We start from the raw sequence: 17,444 nt of genomic DNA on the forward strand, positions 1-17,444 counted from the left end.
CTCGAGTCAGGGATCCACTTGAAATCCGCCGCAACCTCCTCCAAGGAAACCCTATGCCGAATGGTGTGTGCCTATGCTTCAAATTTGGATATCCTCTGGTTGAAAACAGTAACATAATTTAAAGCTACCCTTATGGCCAAGGACTCAGCTCTTGTAGTGGGTGACATGCTGGGAGTGTTCTATCTTGAGGGATTGCGAACGCGACCACGACTGCAGTAGGGAGCTAGGTTGACACCATGCCTGGAGGCCATGAAGCGGGGGGAGCTTTGAATAGGGAAAGACAACAGAAGAGGGACAGGGAGAGCATGATGGAGGGGAAGAGAAAAGGGAAGGGGGTATTCATAGGGGCAGGTGATCATGGAGGGGCAGGGTAACAAATGGAGGAGAATAAATGCAAGAAGAAAGTGGTACGAAGGAATGATGTCGGCAGATGTACAAATTATGTATAAGAGGTTCGAAAGGTGGCGTCGGGGAGGGAACACACATCTACAATTTGTGCATGCATCGTTTCGAGCCTTGGGATGACTGCTCAGGGAAATACTCATAATGATACACCTCCGAAGGAGTGACCATTCTGATCATGAGCGCGACTAGGGATTTCCTTATGGTTGGAGATGTAGTGATATTTCCCTTGTCATTTATGATTTCGTAGTCCTAACATGGCATACCTTGCTCCAAGTTTATCCAAGAGAGTGAGAGAATTCTGAGGTTTTCAGCAGTACCCTCATTTGCTAACCTGTCCACTAGGAAATTCCCTTTGCACCTGATAGGAAGTGAAGCCCTTTAGCTTCATCTATGTGGCGTTTGATTGATTGAAGTATTTTATTTAAGCACCAGTTATTAGAGACTCGTGAGGCTACCACGCCTTGTTGAAACTTGTGGTTAGCTTGGGTTGTAAGTGTGGATTCACCTTCAATAATCAACGGCCAAAAACATTGAAATTTGGTGATATCCAACCCAGGCTCCAATGTCTATAGTTCTTCATAATTGTTGGTGGTATTGCCTAAGTTTCTGGCATATATCCATATAATTTTATCCTGGGAATTTCTAAAGACTCCTCTGAAGCATGGCGCCCCTAGATTTCCTTTAGCCACTCTGTCATAATTTAATTTTATAATACCTTTCTCCTGAGGAGTCCACTGGTCCACGACAACCTGAATATCAGGTCCCTTTGAAATGGAGATATGAGATGGGAGACAAAGATCTAGGAGGGAAAGGATACACTGGTATGATTGACTTAGAGGGTCGTTGGGGATCTGGAGAATAGGAGATGAGACTATTTCTCTCATCATTTGCTTGATGAGGGTTAGGATGAATTCTTTCACCCTGTGAATACCCATGAAGATTCTCTCGTTGCTTTCTTTCCACAGAGCCCAACATAAGATTCCTGGGATTAAATTCCAGGATTTGTTCACCATAGGATTGTTGGGTTGTGTTATATTCTTTCCACAACTAGCCCACATAGTTAAATGGGGGGTTAGAGGGGGGGAGGAGCCCCCCATTCATTGCACCGATTGTGTAGCAGGGGGGTAACAGGGGGTTTGAGGGGTGCAGGTAACCCCACTCTATGGGGTCTGGGGCAACACCCTGGAAAATTTGGTTTTGGAAACTATGTTAGGTTGGGTGGACCCACCTATGGTTTTGTGCATGATTTTCGCACATGTTTTTGGACGTGATGGTTTTCGGTCCATGGTATTGGATGCAATGGTTTTCGGTCCATTGTATTGGATGCTTCGGAATGTATAAATATGTATTATAACATTGAAAGGAACATAATGAAAAATAGGGCTGGTAGTCCCGGTTTTGGGATCCAGGGGAAAATCTTTGTGTATATGTGTTTTATGTGTTATGCTCTCGCATTGTTTATATTATGTGTTTTAGAATTCGTATGCAGGTAATTTTTGTATGGGGTTAAAACCTACATTTGGTATCGGAGTTGTTTTGGCTTCAAGGGGACGCCTTTGTTACTAAGAGGTTTCACTCGGGCCTGTGGTAGACCCTGTTCAGTGGGAGATCTGAGGGATCAATTCTGGTGGTGAAATAAGATGGAAAATAGTGGAAAGATAGAGATCAAGAAATTTAATGGTCAGAGTTTTGAGTTGTGGAAACTCAAGATGGAGGATCTGTTGGTGGATAAAGATCAATGGATCATGGTAGATCCAAGTACTAAACCCACGGGAGTGTCTGATGAAGAACGGAAGAAGTTGGATCGGAAGGCTAAGAGCACAATACGATTGTGTGTCTCAGATTTAGTATTGCTGAATGTATCAGGGGAAGCTACGGTGAAGGCTTTGTGGGACAAGTTAGGGACTTTGTACCAAACTAAGTCTCTGGTGAATAAATTGTTCCTACGGAAAAGCTGTATAACCTAAGGATGAAAGATGGAGACTCAGTGGCAGATCATCTGAACGCATTTAATACTGTGGTAAGTCAGTTAGCATCTATTGATATTAAAATTTCAGATGAAGATAAGTGAATTAGTTTGTTGTGTTCTCTACCAAATTCGTGGGGTAGTTTGGTTATTGAAATAGGTAGCAATGCAACTACCTTGCAATTTGATGAAATAGTCTCATCCTTGCTGACGGAGGAGATGAGATGAAAAAATAAGGAGAGCCACAATGGTGATGCCTTTTCTGTACGAGGACGGTCCCAGAACAGAAACAAAAATAAGCCATCATCTGGGAGATCTAAATCTAGGGGGAGATCTAAATCTCAAGGAAAACCTGTAAAGGTGGTGTGCTGGAAATGAGGAAAGGAAGGGCACTACAAAACGGACTGTAAATCTAAAGCTCCTAACAAAGGAAAGGCATCTAATGATGCTTCTTCTGCAGAGGCGAAAACCACCTCAGATGAAGGTGGGGATGTGTACTTGGCTTCTTCAAGTACACATGTACTTTACTCCCCATAGAGAGTGGTTCTGCGAGTATGATAAATACAATGGTGGTGATTTCTTCTTAGGGGATGATAGGAAGGCTAGAATCATTGGTCGCAGAAAAGTAAAGTTGAAGTTGCAAGGTCGAAGGGTTAGAACACTTCTGGGTGTTCTGCATATTCTTGCATTAGCCAGAAATCTGATTTTTGTAAGCAAGTTGGATGATGCAGGTGTAAAAACAGTGTTCGAGAAGGATACCTGCAAGATGGTTTGGGGAGCACTAGTATTGATGCGGGGAGTTCGGACTAGAACTTTGTACAAGCTGCAAGATAGAACTATTGTTGATGGGTGCAATAGCTCTGTGGTTCCTGAAAGTGGAGCAGAAAATCTAGTGGTCTCTAGAGCGAAGACCATGTTGTGGCATCAAAGGCTTGGACATATTGGAGAGAAGGGCCTTCGAATACTTCATGGTAAAGGTATGGTAGAAGGTATGAATAATAGCTCTCTGGATTTTGATTTCTGTGAAAATTGTGTATATGGGAAGCAAAATCAGGCGAGTTTCCCCTCTGGTGGTAAGAGGGCGAAACAGATATTAGAGCTTGTGCACAGTGATGTGTTTGGACCTGTGAAGGTTCCATCACTGGGTAAGTCTGTGTACTATGTATTATTTATAGATGAATTCTCAAGGAATACATGGATATATTTATTTAAGAAGAAATCTGAAGTCTTTGACAGGTTTAAAGAATTTGAGGCTTTGGTGGAAAACCAGACAAAGAAGACGATAAAGGTGCTGAGGACAGATAACGGTGGAGAGTTTTGCAGTAAGGAATTTGAAGAATTCTATAAGAAGTGTGGTATAACACAGTAGAAGACTACTCCATATACACCTCAGCAAAATGGAGTTGTAGAAAGAATGAACAAGACGTTGATGGAAAGGGCAAGAAGCATGCTCAATGGTGCCGGGTTAGGAAAAGAATTATGGGCAGAGGCAGTGGAGACAGCATGCTACCTGGTCAATAGATCACCTTCATCAATGTTGGAGGATAGGATTCCACAAGAGGTATGGACTAGTAAGAAACCCTCTCTTTCACATCTGAGGGTATTTGGATGTGATGCATATGTACATGTTCCAAAGGAGAAATGAATCAAGTTGGATAGTAAATCTGAAAAGTGCATCTTTATTGGGTATAAGGATGGTTTAAAGGGTTATAAGCTTTGGAACCCAGCAACAAGGAAGGTTATGTACAACTGAGATGTGGTGTTCAGAGAGGTGAAAGATGTTATTAAACATGAAGTCCAACCAAAGGAACCTAAGAAGATAGATTTTGAGCTAAAGGAGGAAGAATCAGACTCTACAACAGAGCAGGAATCAGAAGATTGAGAGCCACAAACTCCAGGTGTAAGAAGATCAGTTCGAGAAAGAAGGCAACTAGAAAGGTATAGTCCATCTGCTTTCTGTTCAAAATTTTCTTTATCTATTATTGATGATGATCCCATAACTATGAAGGAAGCAGTGGATTCAGAGGATGGAAAACTCTAGAAAGAGGCCATGGTTGATGAAATGGAATCTTTGCACAAAAATGAGGCTTGGGATCTGGTGGAGTTGCCAGCTGGAAGGAAACCCATTGGCAGCAAATGGGTGTTCAAGAAGAAGACAAATGCAGAAGGAAAGGTGGAGAAATACAAAGCTCAGTTGGTAGCAAAAGGTTATTGTTAGGTGCTGGGAATTGATTTCGGTGATATTTTTTCTCCTATTGCCAAGGTAACTTCTATTAGATTACTTTTATCTGTTGTTGTTGCTTTTGATTTTGAGGTAGAACAAATGGATGTGAAGACAACATTTCTTCACGGGGATCTGGAAGAGGAAATCTACATGAAGCAACCTGAAGGCTTAGCGGTGAAGGGTAAAAAAGAACTGGTATGCAAGTTAAAGAAGTCTCTATATGGGTTAAAACAGTCATCAAGGATGTGGTATCAGAAATTTGATACATTTATACGGGGACTTGGCTTCACCAGAAGCAAAGCAGATCACTGTGTGTATTTTAAATTAATTGGTGACCGTGTTATTTATTTGGTCTTGTATGTAGATGATATGTTGCTGGTTGGAAATGACAAAGAAATTATCCAGGATTTGAAGACCCAATTGTCCTCCAAATTCAACATGAAAGATCTTGGTGCTGCAAACTATATTTTGGGCATGGAAATTAAAAGAGATCAGGAAAAGAGGAAGCTCTGGTTAAACCAGAGGAAGTATGTCGAGACAATATTGCAAAGATTTAATATGCAGGATAGTAAACCGGTGAAGGTTCCTATTCCTGTAGGTGTAAAGTTATCTGTTGAACAGTGTCCCAAGACACAAGAAGAGGAAGAGGACATGTCCCGTGTTCCATATGCAAGTGTAGTCGGTAGCCTGATGTATGCAATGGTCTGTACTAGACCAGACATTGCACATGCAGTGGGAGTATTGAGCATGTTTATGTCAAAACCAGGAAAGGAGAATTGGACAATAGTGAAGCAGGTTTTTAGGTATTTGCGTGGCACTAGTGATTATGGTTTGTGCTACCAAGGAAGACCAGGATTGGACAAAGTGTTGGATATTCGTGGCTTTGTTGATGCAGACTGGGCTAGAGATCTGGATCAGAGAAGATCTACAAGTGGGTATGTGTTTAACCTATTTGGAGGTGTAGTCAGTTGGATGAGTAAGAAACAATCTGTAGTGGCACTATCAACTATAGAGGCAGAATACATGGCAGCCACTCATGTAAGCAAGGCAGTAGTTTGGTCGCAGAGATTGTTTTCAAGTATGGGGTTAGTACAGGGAGCTATAAGGATAGATTGTGATAGCCAAAGTGCAATTTTCTTGGCAAAGAACCCTTCATATCATTCAAAGACAAAGCACATTGATGTTCAGTATCACTTTGTGAGGGATATGATAGAAGACAAAAAGGTGTTGCTAGTAAAGGTGGACACTTTGAAGAATACTGCAGATGCATTGACAAAATTGGTGAGCTCTGAGAAGTTCTCTTGGTGTAGAGAAACAATGGGCATTGCAGGGCTGGATAAATGGCTAAGCTCTCTTATGGCCCCCTGTGGAAAGAAAACAACAAGTGGGAGAATGTTGGGTTGTGTTATATTCTTTCCACGACTAGCCCAGGTAGTTAATCGGGGGGACAGAGCCCCCCATTCATTGCACTGATTGTGTAGCAGGGGGGTCACAGGCGGTTTGAGGGGTGCAGGTAACCCCACTCTATGGGGTCTGGGGCAGCACCCTGGAAAATTTTGGTTTTGGAACCTATGTTAGGTTGGGTGGACCCACCTATGGTTTTGTGCGTGATTTTCACACATGTTTTGGATCCAATGGTTTTCGTTCCATGGTATTGGACGCGATGGTTTTCAGTCCATGGTATTGGATGCTTCGGCATGTTTAAATATGTATTATAACATTGAAAGGAACATAATGAAAAATCAAGCTGGTAGTCCCGGTTTTGGGATCCAGGGGAAAATCTCTGTGTATATGTGTTTTATGTGTTATGCTCTCGCATTGTTTATTTTATGTGTTTTAGAATTCGCATGCACATAATTTCTGTATGGGGTTAAAACCTAGAAGGATTGAGGGAGAAAAAAGTTCTCCAATTCTCGATGGTGTTTAGGATAGAGGAGATATCCCTGTCTGAGTCATTGAAAACCATATTGACCCTAACCCATAGATTATTAGAGTAGACACATTCATTCAACAAGTGGTTGCCAGTTTCTTCATTTTTTTCATAGAGGTTACATCTGGAGGGACCAACGAAACCTATTTTTCTTAGGTTGTCCCATGTTAAAATTTTCTTTTGCATGGTCATCCATAAGAATAGGGTGATTTTAGGCCATTTTTTCTCTCCCACAGAGTTTTCCACTCACGCTCAAGTTGGATTTGAACATGGAAAGCCATGTAACCATATGCCTCTTTGAGATTAAAGTGACATGCTACATTCTTTCCCCATCTGATCTTGTCTACTTCTGTTGCAAGTTGTATCTATCTTTCTTGGAGTTCTCTCGATAGCTCTAGCCAATCCAATTGATTTGGTATAGGTTCCCATTATGATTCTTCCAGTCATTCCCTCCATTTGTCCCTGACATTGCAAGGTTTTCAGTAGTGGGCAAATTTTTTCTTTCCCTTGTCTTTCATGGTATTACGAATTTGTCTGAACTGATCTTTGTTCAAGTCCATTATTTGCTGCTAGACATCCTCCCAAATAAGGACTTTTTCGCCATTACCAATTTCCCAAAAACTGTGATTCTAGATGATTTCTTTGTTATCCCAAGCTTGGTTCCATATAGCCGAGCCTTTGATATTCCCATTGAGATTGATGAGGTGCTCAATTGAATGGGTTGGGATGTATTTCACTTTCCAGGTAATACCACAGGGGAAGTTTTGGTTTTCAAGCCATCTCCACCAAGTTTTGGCCCCAAGGGTTTTCCCCAAACTTTCTGGGTCCCTTAAGCCAAGTCCACCTGCATTTTTTGGTTTGCACAGCTTGCCTAAAGCCACCAAAGCCCATTTTTTCTTATTTTTAATGCTCCCCCAAAGGAAATTTCTTTGGAGGTTCCTAATGATGTTGGAGATGGATTTGGGAGAAGCCAGAGCGGAAAACATATACTGGTATTGCTTGAAAGACAAACTTGAGTAAGACCAACCGGCCTGCTAAATTGAGGGCGTGGAAGGTCCAGTTGGCTATTTTTTTTTCCCAGCTTGGTAATAAGATATTCCCAAATGGACCAGGCAAGGGGCTTGTCAGTTAAGGGGATTCCCAAGTATTTGCAAGGGAGGCAACAATTTTGAAATTCCATAATTCTGGCAATGTTCCTTTGAATAGCCAAGGGGGTGTTGAAGAAAAACAATTTGGATTTTTCCACGTTTATAGAGGTACTTGAAGCTTCTGAAAATTTAGATAGGATGGCCTTGAAGGAAGAGGCTTATTTGACTATAGGGAGGCCCATTAGCAAGGTATCATCAAAAAATTGCTGATGAGTGGAGGGAGGAGGCTGGAAGAGGCAGCCGAAATCGATCTACTGAGGCCTTCGGCCATGATGAAGAAAAGGAAGGAAGAAATGGGATCCCCCTGTCGAATACCTCTAGAAGGGCAGAAAGGTTGAGAAGGGGATCCATTCAAGGGAATTAAAACAAATGCTCTGGAAACCATAACCATGATCTACTTTATGCAGTCCTTGTGAAAGAAAAAAGCCTCTAGGACGCCTTTCATATAATCCTAGTTGATGTTGTCAATGGATTTTGACATGTCCAGTTGCATAATCATGCCTAGATTTTTTTGGACTTTAAGGGAATGGATCAACTCATGGGAGAGGATGATTCTATCCAAAAATTTTCTGCCTTCCACATAACCAAATTGATGCGGGGATATAAGGAGAGGTAGGACATCCTTTATTCTATTTGCTAGGACTTTTGAAATGACTTTATAGATGACATTGCAGAGAGTGATTAGATGGAATTTGTTTGGAGAGTTAGCCCCTTCTTCCTTTGAAATTAAAGATAGAAAAGTTGCAGTTAGAGCCTTTAAAACAAATTTGTGGATTCTGGATTCCTCTACCAAGGCGTGAACCTCATCTTTAATCAGGGGCCAACAAGATTTGAAGAAATTGATGGTGAAGTCATCCAGTCTTGAAGCTTTGCCACTTGGCATTGACATAACAACCTCCTCAACCTCTTGCATAGAGACTTTCCTTAGGAGAATTTTATTGTGGTCTTGGGTGAGGATGACCAGAATGTTGTTGGTAATTTTCTGTATAGCCCTTGCTCTATCTATTCTTGGTTCAGTAAGGATATTGCTAAAGAATTGATTTAGTTCAGTAGCAATGTCCTCATGATTGTGGATTAGGTTCCCCACTCTAGTTTTTAGGCCCAGGATCCAGTTATGTCTTATGTGTTGTTTCATAGAATGGTGAAAGAAGGTTGAATTGCTTTCACCGCATTTGAGCCAATTGATGTGGGATTTCTGTTGCCATAGTTTTTCACCGTGAGAGAAACTTTCCTCCCATATGCTTTTGGAGACTGAGCTCTTCCTGCTTCATTTAATCATTAATGCCATTGCTAATGATTTGTTGTTGGAGAGTTTCCATTCTTTGTTCTAGGTTTTTTTTATCAGCAATGATGTTGCCAAATGTTTCTTTGTTCCAGATTTTGATCTCATTTTTAATGAGTTTCAACCTTTGTTGGAATTGATACATCTTATTTCCTGATTGAGGCATGGGGATTCTCCACCATTCCTTTATTTTTTCCATAAAATCTAGGTGCTCAAGCCAGAAGGATTCAAATTTGAAGGGCCTATTTTTCGGGCATGAGGAATTTTCACTTTCAAGGAGATGGGCCAATGGTCGGAACCTGATTGAGGGAGGATCCTAGCCTCAGTTTCCCAGGAGGTCAAATAAATTTCTTCAGAAAGGAGGAAACGGTCAAGCCTAGAGGCTATTTTTCGGTCTCCTCCCCGTCTATTGTTCCAGGTGAAGGTACCATTGTTCGTGGGAATGTCTATTAGACTGAGCCCATCTATGGTGGATTGAAAGGCTTCCGAGTATTTTTCAAGTTTTCAGAGACCTCCTTTTTTCCCCAAGGTTCAGTACCATATTGAAGTCCCCTGCTATAATTTTGAAAGGTAGGTGGATGGAGTCCATGAGATGGCTGATATTTTGAAGCATTTTGATTCTTTCTGTGGCTCTATGAGGAGCATAAATGTTTGTTACATAAATATTATCATTGGAACCAAAGATTTTCAGTATTGTTGTGATGTAGTGCTTGGTACCTACATAGGAGATTAATTCATACTGAGAGCTTTTCCACAGAGTCAAGATTCCTCTTGCCGGCCCAATAGCAGAATTCACTATATAACTTTAGGATTTGAAGCAGTTTTTTTGGAGAAGGTTGAGATTGACCATATCAAGTTTAGTTTCTTGAATAAGAAAAATATCCAGTTTATCAGTTGTGTCTATTTTTCAAGACTCTCTTCTTCCCAGGACCATTGAGGCCTGTAATGTTCCAAGAGATGCAATTCATTGATAATGGAGAGGAGTTAGGGTGAGGGCCTTTACCTTTTCTTCATTTAGGAGTCTAACACCGAGTTCTTGAAGGAGTTGTCCAGTTGTTTTTCTTCCTCTCTTTCTGCTTGGCCCTTTTGGGTTATATTTTCCTGCTATCATATTTTCTAGTGTGTCGTTTTCTACTCTGTCCCTTGGTGGATTTTGGTTTGTACTTTATTTTAATTCCTTGTGTGGGAGATAGGCCCCTTCTATTTTCTAAATTTCGTCTTTTGGAATCACTGCTAGACCATTTTCCTTCCACTCTTCCGCAATCGATAAGAGGTCAACTCCCTCCAGTGCCTCCTCTATCACATTGTCCTCCGAGGTGGTTTCCAATAGTGTTGGTTCCATTTCAGTATCTTCTTGTATGTTTTCATATTCTGTATGCATGTGTTCTAAGTAGTGCGCTCCTAGCTCTTAGTTTTATGGTTTTGTAGATTTCCAGTTGCATCCTCTTTATTTTTTCTTTTCGAGAGAGGGTCTTCTTGCATTTTGGTCAGCGCCTCATATTTGTTTGGGTTTGTTGCCTAATATTGATCTTTTTTTCCCTGTGTCTTCTTGTTATTCTTGTTTCTTGGACTGAATTTGGTGAAACCCTGTTCATAATTTTTCTTGTGAGCGTGCTCATTGTTTTGAGGAGTTTTGTTTTGTGGCCAATCCCTAAAAGGGTGTCCATGTTCATGGAATTTCCTACAGCAGAATGGAATGTGTTCATAGTCAATACTCTAAAGCCAGACTTTGTCTCTGAACTCAGTTTTATTGCCTCAAGTAGGGCTCCCGAGACGTTAATGTAGACGCAGATTCTAGCATAGGATACATAGTGTCTAATTTTTGTGCCCTCTGACATATTTATATGTTCTACTAGTTCATCTCATATTCCATTGAGAATTGAAGAAGCCTAGTAGTCGGTTGGTAGAGAGTAAAGTCTGACCTAGACCGGGACCCTTGTAAAATCCTCTTTCTCTGGTGTGAAGTTCTCTTTCTAAAATCTCATGTAAAGTCCTACAGAGTTGAAGAAATAGGGACCTCCTTCGAAAATCCTATCTCTGTCTTCTAGGAGGTCGAAGATGACTGTGAAGAATCCCTTTGAGCCCAACTGAAACCTACTTTATCCTTTTAGTTTCCATTTGGTTTGAATACACAAATTTAGGTCCTTTTTTGTGGGCCAAATTCCCATGAACTTGCATATGACTGCGTGCTCCTACATATAGTCTCTATACACTGCTACATCATGGTCTTGTATTTCCAACACAGGAATTTTCTTGGATTTTAGATTGCAGTTGCTTTTTTATTTTTCTCTTACCTTTTGCGGTTGGTCTCCCTCTATTTCCGTTGAGGCCAAAGCTTTTGCAGAGGTAGTTCCTTCGGTAGGTAGGGTCCCTACCTCTTTACTATTTTCCTGTTGTTTTCCTTTTACTGAGAGGCTTGTTCTTTGTAGTAGCATTTTTTGTTTTGATAAGTTAGAATAAATTTGTCCAAAAAATGAAAATATTTTTCAAAAAATGTTAACTAGGATATGGACACAAAGAATATTGAATACAAAATGTTAGGAAATATCTTGATAACATGTCCATATCAAAGAAAATGTTAGGATAGATGCCCTAAAAAATGAAGGAAAAAATAAAATGTTAGTTTTGAGAGAAAAGAAAAAAGCAATAAACTCTGAAAGTGTGCAAGTCCAAGTGCCACTACTTTTACCTTATTATGCAAAATAACGGTTGTGTGCAGCTTGTCATAAATGCCACAACCCATGATAGTCAAATAGTTTAATCTTGACTAGTTCATGCTTTAAATTTCATGTTTTTAGTTAGAGAATAAAGATCTAGCCAAACTGTTCAATCTTGGCAGATCAGTAGTTAGGTAGAGAATAATAAGGAGCTCATCATTTTCATCTGATCCCTTGGATGTTATAAGGTTAGAATTAGATAGCTTGCTTTTCAAAAGAAAAAGGAAAGAAAAGGGTTTGATAGCCTAAATGCAACCAATTAAGTGAAGAGAAAATGTTAGGGTAAGTAAAGGGTAGGTAGAAGAAAGGTTGCAGAAATACAAAGTTGATTGAGACATAAGCACATTTATCATGCTTGATCATGTGTTGTAGTGTGTAGGAGCAGTTATGAAGGTGAAAAAATGTTCACAAGTTGATTTGGTTAACTTCCCTTCATTTCATTTCACCCCCCACAACATACTTACTAATTTCCTGATCATCCCTTCATTTCCACCTTTTCCCTTCATTTTCACCCTTTCCCTTGGTTTCACACATTTTCCTAGCAATTTACACTCCAAAGTCATTTCCATACCTAAAAACCCCTTTTCCCTAGTGTAAAACCCATTTCCTTTTGAAAAAATCATTTTCCCCTTGTAAATTCCCTAAAACCCATAAAACCCTCGCATTACTTAACAAACCTCTGCAAATTACCATTTGTTGAGCCTCAAACTTACATCTTCCCTATACACCTTTCTAAACTTTTTTTCCATTTACCTGGACCTCCTAAGCTGTCAAATCATTGCATATTAGTTTAAAAAGAGCATATAAAGTGGTTTCCTAACTATGTTTTGTGTCTACTGTTTGAATTAGATTTTTTCTCATTCAGCTATGGAATATTGTCACTTTCCGCAGCCAGTTCAACTTTCCACAACCTTTTTGTTAAAGTCTATGTTACAGGTGTCTTCAGGAAAATCCGGCCACATGGGCAAGTTGCAAATGACGTGGACATGGACCGAGTCCTATTGGCTCAGTCGAATCCATCAAAGAAGGCCGTGGTCAAAGATAGTCAAGCGGTGGTCAACCTAAGAGTCCTACGGTGACAGAACTATGTTTTTCACCACATGAAGACTTGCGTGGCCATTCCTAAATCTCAGGAGACGCGTTAACACCTGTGGACTGCTCCATGAACCGAATCCGACAACCACCCTCCTTAGATTTAATATTCACGGCTGCCATAATGCTAGATTCCTGGACGTGGTTGTTCACGTGTCTTTTATCAGCGCAGATTTTAGGAAAGTAGTTATGTCATCCTCTGTTATAAATAAAGCGTTCTCATATGCATAGTAGCTAGTTTTTGTAATGTAATTTTGACTGTTAACGAGCCCACTGTGCCGTGACTTTATTTCTGTGTTATGACTGCATTTTAATACATGAGAAGACTCTGTTTATAAGCTCAATTCGTGGTTGATTGCTGACTGCCCGAGGTTGTGCAGAGGGCCCCTGTACACACCGAGGTTTTGTTAATTGTTGTATAGTTTCATGCTTTATTTCTTTACGTTCCTTATGCCATAATCATTTACTTGTATATATTGCACTGCTTATGGTATTCACGTTGATTGATGTCCATAGTTTTTATGCTCTCTAATTTTGTTAACTGACCAGTGTCTTTGTTTCATATTACAATAGGCAGCCCGGGCATTTACACATAGTTTTATAATGACTAATGACATGGAATTATTCTTGTCCTTCTGCTGATTCATTTTTCTTAGTTCTTAGTTCTAGCACTATTTTATTTATTTTAGTTTTGCTCATTTACTCTTCTGCAAGATAGATATTAAATTACTCATGTCATTTTCAGTTACCTCCGAAAGCCAGAGCGAGACGAATGGTGAGGGATTGAAGTATGAATGCATAGTTTGATATTAGTTTATTTTTCTGCAAGTTAGTTATTGAATTGCTCATGTCATTTTCAGTTACCTCTGAAAGCCAGAGTGAGACGAATGGTGAGGGATTGAAGTATGAGTGTGTAATTTAACATTAGTTTTATTTTCTGCAAATTAGATATCATATTGCTCAAGTTGTTTATGATTACCTCCGAAAGCTAAAGCGAGTTGAATGGTGAGGGGTCAGAATATGAGTTGATGTAATGTGATTTTAGTTTACTTTGCTTGCAAATTTTAGATTTCTTTGAGTTCAGTTTCTTTTATATTTATACAACAGAAAGGATACTGGGTTTCATGGTCACTAGCTCATTGTTTGTTTAATTAGAATAGTAGCAATTTTCATTCTCTTTTAGGAATTAATTTTATCATTGCATGTTTTAAAACCTTTTTGAAAATTTTGAAGTCTGGAAATCATTTTAAAGGACACCATTACCTTGAAAACTTATATCCATACTTGAATTTTAGAATTACCATCTCACATTAGGGAATCAACGAAGATAAACCCAAAAACAAACTAAAAATCAAAAACGACAAAAATTAAGAAATCGGTAATCTTGCATATATAGTGTGCCTCACTTCAGCAGTTTACGACTCCCGAATTGACAATTAATATAGCAATTTAGGACACTCTAAATTGACCAAACATTTTGGCGCCGTTGCTGGGGAAGTGAAACTAGGTAGCCAATTTCTTAAAAAAAAAAAACAGAAAAATTTCAAGGAAGGTAAAAATTGATAACCTCTCAAAGTATGCTCTCCTCTTGCACCTAGTGTGATCTGGAGGATTAGAAAAGAGAGTTATTGGTTTAATAATTTCTTGAGTATGCTCTCTTCCTGCACCTAGAGTGATCTGGAAGATCAGAAAGAGAATTATTAGCCCGACTTGAAGAAAAATAAAAAATGACATGCATAGAGCAAGAGATTCTAGGGGAAGGTTTATAGCTAGGGCCAAGAGTTCGATTTTTACAACTCCATCTACTTCAAGGCATAGACAAGATACACCTCCATCATCTCCAACTCACACTCCTAGCCTTAGGATTCCTGGAATTCAAGGGGCAGCAACTGAAATAGGAGACTCTCCCACACTATCCACCAAATATGACTTAGGAAAAGAAACTTTATTTACTTCTACAGGAGAACAAATTGTAATCAAGGAAGTAGAATCACCTGAAGAAGAAGAGGGAGAAATTCCTCCTCGTTCGCCATTAGTAGAGGAACCAGAGGACTCTGAAATCTATGAGGAAACTATCATGACAGAGGAAGTAGTAAACGGATTTGGAGGAGGAGGTAGAGGTAGAGGTAGAGGTAGACGAGGAGGAAACAATGGAGGAGGTAGAGGTAACAATGGGGGAAATAGGGATGGAGATAACACATTTGGATTTCCTATAGTTGATGAGGAATCTCATACAACAATGAAAAACATCTCACCATTTGTCCTCCCAAACTTCTATGGGTTGTGAAGTGAGGATCCTGAAACATTTCTATTTGAGTTTGAAGTCATGTGCCGAACTTATGATTATATGGAAGACTCTCAAAAACTCAAATTGTTTCCGTCAACATTGAAGGGAGCTGCTTTGAAATGGATCATGGGATTAGTCACTCAATATATTAGGACTTGGAATGATATGAAACAAACATTTTTGTATAGATACCTGGACTATTGCATGCCCACCAATCATAAGGATGAGGTATTCAAAATGGTGCAAAAAGAGGATGAAAATTTGGAGGATTTACTTGAAAGATTTCAATACAACCTGAAAAGAGCAAAAATGAATAACCTAGATGAGGAGACCTTGAAAGCCCTTCTATTAAAAGCCATTAGAGATGAATGGATAGATATTTTAAACATGATGGGAAAGGGAGATATTTCTCAACTTCCACTTCATGATATAGCAGAACTATGTGTCCATCTCTCAAGGGGAAAATCTAAAACTGGAAAAGGGCCTAGAGATCCTTCTCTCATTAGAGCAAACAAATCTGTAACTGGATCAGTAAGTAGGGCTGAGATTGGCAATATGCTTGATGAGTTCAAAACTGATATTTTAGGGAGCCTTAGTGAGCAACTAGACACCCTTAAAATACAAAACAAGCAGAAAGCAGAAGCTGAAGCTTTGGCCATCTTTTGTCCAAAATGTAGGAAGAAACATGCTCTAAGGGAATGCCCCTTGGATGCAAAAGTTGTAGAAACATGCATAATTTGCTTAGAAAGCCATGAGACCAAGGATGGTCCTTCAATTCCTGGGCTCAAAGCTGTCATTCAAGAAGATCCAAATTCAATTGAGTCTCTCTGCTTTGTTTCAAGGAGACCTTGGCAGGGGCAACAAAATCAAGGGTTTAACAACCCCATGAACTTTCAACCCCCACCAAATTGGAATCCTTGGCAACAACCTTGGTCCCAACCTCAAAATCCATGTCAATCATGGGTACAAGGTATGCAAAGTCCTTATGGGAGATTTGCTCAATTTTATCAATATCCTCCATCTTTTCAAAATCAACAAGATCCACAACTTCCAAATCAAAATCCACAACTTTCATTGCCATTTCCACAACGACAACAACAAACTTCTCAACAAAATCCAAATTCCCAACTCTTGCTTCCATTCCAACAAAAGACAAATCAACTACCTTCCCAGCCATTGCCAAATCCCAATAATAAAAATCCTCAAAATGCTTACATGGTAGAAGGACAACAATTTCCTACCTATATGATTGTTCCTCTCAATGATGTACAACTCAGATCTGGTAGAGTTTTAGAAAAACCTTCTATAGATACTCAAAAGCAAAGTATTTCTGAGGAAGATTCTCTTGAAGCCAATAAAGGTTCTAAAGCATCTCTTCAAAACCCAAACACTCAAAAAGAAAAAGAAAAAGAGTCAATCCCCACAACTCCTATAGTTGAGCAACCTGCATCGTCATCCACACCTCCTTTTCCTGAAAGATTACAAATTGACAAAGGAGTGGAAAAACAAATCTTGTTGCCTGACTATGATTTCCTAGATGAATTAAAGAATGTCTATATCAAGATTCCCTTGCCACAAGCCATTAGAGAGATTCCTATTCTAGCAAAAACAATAAAGGAGTTGAGTCGCAAAAGACCAGGAAGGAAACCAAGAGATACAAGAAGAATCCACCTGGTAGGAAAAATTGCAGATATCATGATGGGCAAAATTACCATGCAGAAGTATGTAGATCCCGGTAGTCCAATTGTCAAGACACATATCAATGGGGTAGAAATTCCAAATACTTTGATTGACTTAGGGGCTGCTCTCAACATTATGAGTAGACGGACTATGGAACAGCTAAAACTTCCTAATCTTCTTTTTACACCTACTCTACTGCAGCTTGCAAATCGATCAATTATCAAACCAGATGGTGTATTAGAAGATATTTCAGTCTCCTTAGATTCTTGGGAATATCAAGTAGATTTCATGATTTTGACTCCCAAGAGTAATCTAGGAGGGCACCCACTCATCTTAAGAAGAACTTGGTTAGCCACAGCTAATGCTTTCATTAGTTGTAGATCTGGGGATATGTACATTTCTGATGGTAACTCGACAAAGAAATTCAATTTGTATCCTCCAGCAAAGGAAATTACAGAAGTAGGAGATAATCAATGGGTCTATGATGAGGACACTATACAACCTGTCTTTACCATTTCAGAAATCAGTGAAGATAGTCAAATTCTGAACACATTAGAAAATTTTGAAAAATATTCGGAATATGACCACACACAATTTTAGTTAGATTCTGACATTGAGTATCTATCATCTAGACAAATGTCTCTCTACTCTATGGAAGAGTTTGGTAGTTCTGCCATTGAGATTTTTCCAGGTAAAACATTGAATATCAACAA

The 17,444-nt window shown here is 39.5% G+C and overlaps 1 pseudogene; it reads left to right on the top strand.

Annotated features, from left to right (window-relative positions):
• Window positions 1–236: 236 nt before the first annotated feature.
• LOC149181098 (protein DETOXIFICATION 33-like) overlaps window positions 237–17,444 on the top strand; it is a 146,909-nt pseudogene continuing 129,701 nt past the window's right edge.

Source organism: Pinus tabuliformis, chromosome 3_2 (genome assembly GCF_031772625.1).
Source record: "Pinus tabuliformis cultivar Carrire ecotype Pingquan chromosome 3_2, CPIR1, whole genome shotgun sequence".
Classification (NCBI taxonomy): domain Eukaryota; kingdom Viridiplantae; phylum Streptophyta; class Pinopsida; order Pinales; family Pinaceae; genus Pinus; species Pinus tabuliformis.